Raw genomic sequence first — 5,000 nt, 5'->3', positions numbered from 1 at the left:
AAAAAAAAAAAAAACTTTAATATGCTAAACATAAAGTTAAGTATTATATATCATTTTAATTATAATATGAATCAAATTCAAAATATACCACCGTTCTTGTTAATTAAATAAGCATAGGTGAAACTAATAATATTAAAAAAAAAAAAAAAAACAATAATGTTGTTTGTTGTAAGCTTATAAAATAAAATATAAGTTGGTTTGTGGTGTTGTTAGTGAATGTCTAACATCTTTGATTGTGGCGGTACCCTAATAAAATCTAGTAGGATAGTATGTCAGCTATTAATCTGAACATCATTTGTGGAAGGTTCACTGAGGCCCTTCCATAAGGCTAAAGAGTCACTTTGAGTCTGGGGGAGTGACCCTGTGTACCGGTCAACTACTACACCACTTGTATAGTCGATTGTCTTCTCTTAGGATAGTTTATATTACAAAGGCTTTGTTTGATAGACTCCGAGCCATTTCCACAAGTTAATGGAACCTAGTCATCTTGATGCGCTATCCTAATCGGTCTAGACCTAACTTAATGGTACCGCTCTTTTGGACCTATCGGTTGGAAGGCGGCGGTATTGGATACAACCTAGATCCTTAATAATGCTATCGGGTTACGATAGTGGATCCGTGGTGGAGACTCTAATGACATTATTCATAGTGTTAGCACGCTAAAGCTACCTTAGTCATTCTTGGATGCCATAGAGGTCTATTAGTTTCTAGGTCATCTAGGCGGCTCATAACGCGAGTTCTCATCTTTAAAACTCTCTTTACTAACTCATTGAGTTTTCTTGGTCTAGAAGCATTAGAGTGAATGCCCTTAATCGCGCTCATAATCCTATGGTATCGAGTCTACAGAAGCATCCTAACTTAGGTCATTGTTTGGTCTAACTCTAGCACCCTAGTCTCCATTCGGACATCTATGCTCTAAATGTAAAATACACAATCAACCACTTGAAGCTATTATATTTTTTCATGCATTCATATAAGCTTAGTGGATAAATAAACCACCAATCACTCAGAGCACAGATCACAATATCCCATCCTTTTTATTAGTACAACAAAAAAATATAAATAACAACATACATCTCAAAATCTCATCTTAGAGGTATTTTTGTAGCTTCCTACAACATCCATGACAATCATGTCTAAATATGCTCTTTGAGGCCTAATTCATGTATATTCAAACTATCAAAGGTCAGATATGATAGCATCCTTAATCATCATAGTAACCTATATAAGTACTGCTCGAGAGGAGTTAATGGAAGGCACATGACTTCCCAAGCTTGTTTTCTCCTAGATGAGTACTCCAAAATTTTTAAAATCCTTCTAGTGGGACCTTATTCAAGTTTAATTAGTGTCAATATTAATACCAAGATGAAAATTAATGAAAAAAGAACTCAGACGCCCCTTCACGCACTGCAAGGGCTCCACACTTGGTCATGCGGCCTGCGTCAAGTTGTGTCGAAACTGGTCCCAAGCTCTCGAATGGATTATCAAATTCTACCCAATATTTTTCTAATTACATTTTTTTTTTTTGAGACAATGAATTGTTGGGACATGGAGCTTGGTGACTATTTTAGGTAAATATCTTGTAGATATATATATATCTGGTAGATATATATACAGTATAAACAAATTTTTTTTGAAAAAGTAGTACGGAAATCGAAGGGTGGAGATAAAAATAAAAAATAGAAAAAAAAACCTAACAAAGTTCTTGGTCTCCTTGAATTTTTCATTACAAATTGGTGGAGATCCAATGGTACAAAACAACCAAAAATGAACTTCAGTCGGTATCTAACGGCTGAGTTAGACAAAATTATATTTTTCACCTCAAAGTTTCAGGTAACCAGGCCTGCAGTTCCTGGTAACCATAAAGCGGTTAGGGAATTGGAAAAAAGAGTACCTAAATCTCTAAGGAAAAAACAACAACAATTTGAGTTCTTAACTCACTCACTTTTAGAAAATTTAGGAACTACACTCAGACCCATTTCCCTCCGACCAATTCCTACCCAGTCACCCACACTTTTTGTACAAGGAATGGAGGACTAAAAATGCATGGTACATATTTCCCCAATCGAATTCTTGAAGGTAGTGTTTTAGAGAAATTTTGACCAGTCTAATTCGAGACCTATAAATAAAATTTTCCTTAAAGGTGGTGTCCATAGAGTTTCTAGGAACCTAAGGAGTAAGCATGAAGAAGAGTTCGAGGGCTAATAAGCTCTGGAAAGGGAGAATCTTTTATCCCAAGCTTGGTCCGTTTCTGAAAATTAAATAATCCCTCCCTATACTCAATGTCGCTGTTTAGCTTCGTAGAGACCAATTGAACATTTTTCATTAAAGGAATCAAGATCTAAGGAGGTCTGGATTAGCATGATCAAGAGGTTGACTTTTCTAGTTGTAGGAACCCATGAACCGGAAAGCTTTGGCCCCAAAATTGAAGCTCTATAGTGTAATTCATCTAAAAGCCTTGTACCAGTAGATTAGAAAACGAAGAACTTTGCCGAAAACCACGAATGGAGATAAGCTCTCCAACCCCTGATCGGAGAAGGAAAGATGAAACCTGTAACGCCCCAGATCCACCGCTAGCAGATATTGTCCTCTTTGAGCTTTCCCTTTTGGGCTTCCCCTCAAGACTTTAAAATGCGTCTACTAAGGGAAGGTTTCCACACCCTTTGTTTTGTTCTCCTCCCCAACCAATGTGGAATATCACAAAACCGATTCTAGGTTCACAATAGATGAGTGATCCTTCTTCACGGATTGGCATCTTTGTGTACAGCTGACATAATTGGTCGAAACCAATTCCTACAGCTTTGCGTATGTGGGGGCTTTGTAGTGGGCATGCCGGAGTGGTTATCGGGCATGAATAAAAATCATGTGGGCTTTGCCCGCGCAAGTCCAAATCCTGCCGCTCATGAGATTTTATTGACGAAGTGACCTTGAAGACGAGAAATTGAAAAAAAATATCCTAGATGTTAGAAGAGAGAAAAAAAAAAAAAAAAAAGCCCTAAAATTTTTAAAAGTGGCACTGAAATTGAAAAAAATATCCTCCATGTTAAAAGAGCAAAGAAAAGTCCTAAAATTTTTAAATAAAAGTAACACTGAAATCCTGATTTCACCTAGATGGTCGAGAAAAAAGCAACAAGAATTTGGGTTCTTTAACTCACTCTTTTTTCCTGAAGGTCATGTCCATTGAGTTTCTAAGAACCTAAGGAGTAAACATGAAAAAGAGCTCGAGGGCTAGTATGCTCTGGAAAGTGAGAATCTTTTAGCCCAAGCTCTTGGGTAAGTTTTTGGTTAGTTTCTGAAAATTAAAAATATTCCTCTCTATACTCAATGACGCTGTTTAGCTTCGTAGAGATCAATTGAACATTTTTCATAAAGGAATCAAGAGCTAAGAAGGTCTGGCTTTTCTAGTTGTAGGAACCCATGAACTGGAAAGCTTTGGCCCCAAAATTGAAGCTCCATAGTGTAATTCATCCACGAGCTTTGTACCAATAGATTAGAAAACGAAGAACTTTCCCGAAAACCACGAACCTATAAGCTCTCCAACCCCTGATCGGGGAAGGAAAGAGGAAACTGATTCTAGGTTGACAATAGGTGAGTGATCCTTCTTCCGAGATTGACATCTTTGAGAATAACTGACATAATTAGTCCAAACCAATTCCTATAGCTTTGTGTATATGGGGGCTCATGTAGTGGGTGTGCTGGAGTGGTTATCGGGCACAACTAGAAATGATACGGTCTTTGCCCGTGTAGGTTTGAATCCTGCCACTCATGAGTTCTTATTTATGCATAAAGATTAAATTTTAATTTAAATCCTTGATTGATCTTTGATGTTAGAAGAGTAAGTTCTCATAAAAATATTAAAATAAAGATTAAATTTTAATTTAAATCCTTGATTGATCTTTGATGTTAGAAGAGTAAGTTCTCATAAAAATATTAAAATAAAGATTGTAATTTAATTTAAATCTTTGATTGATCTTTGAGGTTAGAAGTAAGTTCTCATAAAAATATTAAAAAATATTATAAATAATCCTTAAGGTTAAGCTTAGAAAGTAGAAAAAGCCGGAAATAATCTTTAAGGTTAAGGTTAGAAGAGTGGAAAAAGCCCGAAATAATCCTTAAAGTTAAGGTTAGAAGAGTAGAAAAAAACAAAAAAATTGAAAAAAGTAGCACTGAAATAATCCTTAAGGTGAAGGTTAGAAGAGTAGAAAAAGCGGAAAAATAATCCTTAAGGTTAGAAGAGTAGAAAAAGCCCTGAAAACAAAAAATTGAAAAAAGTAGCATTGAAATCCGGATTGGTGAGATCCAACCAATGAAACTAAGTCTGAAATATCAAAAAATATAATCCTTCAACTTAGAAGACTGAAATCTAAAAAATATGAAGTTGGACGCAACGATGGAACCTAAATCTGATAAGGATTAGTCTTCTAATAAAAAATTGAACCGAAGTCTGATAAGGATTACTCTTCTGATAAAAATAGAGTAGAAAAAGCTAGTAGAAGAGTAGAAGAGTAGAAAAAGCAGTAAAAACACAAAATTGGAAAAAGTAGCATTGAAATGAGGATTGTTGAGATCCAACCAATGAATCTAAGTCTGATAAAGATTAGTCTTCTAATAAAAAATTGAAACTAAGTCTGGTAAGGATTACTCTTCTAATAAAAATATCGGATTACTCTTCTAATAAAAATATTAAAAAAATATGAATTTGGACACAGCGACGGTGACGACCTGACGACCTGAAATTGAAAAAAATATCCTTGATGTTAGAAGAGTAGTATCCTTGATGTTAGAATCCTTGATGTTAGAAGAGTAGAAAAGGCTAGTAAAATCCTTAAGGTTAGAAGAGTAGAAAAAGCGGTGAAAACAAAAAATTGGGAAAAGTAGCACTGAAATCAGGATTGGTGAGATTTAAAAAATATGAATTTGGACGAAGCGACCCTAATGACCAGAAATTGAAACATACATCCTTGATTGATCTTTTGTGTTAGAAGAGTAAGTTCTAATAA

This window comes from Cucurbita moschata, unplaced genomic scaffold, assembly GCF_002738365.1.
Source record: "Cucurbita moschata cultivar Rifu unplaced genomic scaffold, Cmos_1.0 Cmo_Scf00074, whole genome shotgun sequence".
Classification (NCBI taxonomy): Eukaryota; Viridiplantae; Streptophyta; class Magnoliopsida; order Cucurbitales; family Cucurbitaceae; genus Cucurbita; species Cucurbita moschata.
Note: the sequence above shows the minus strand (reverse complement) of the source record.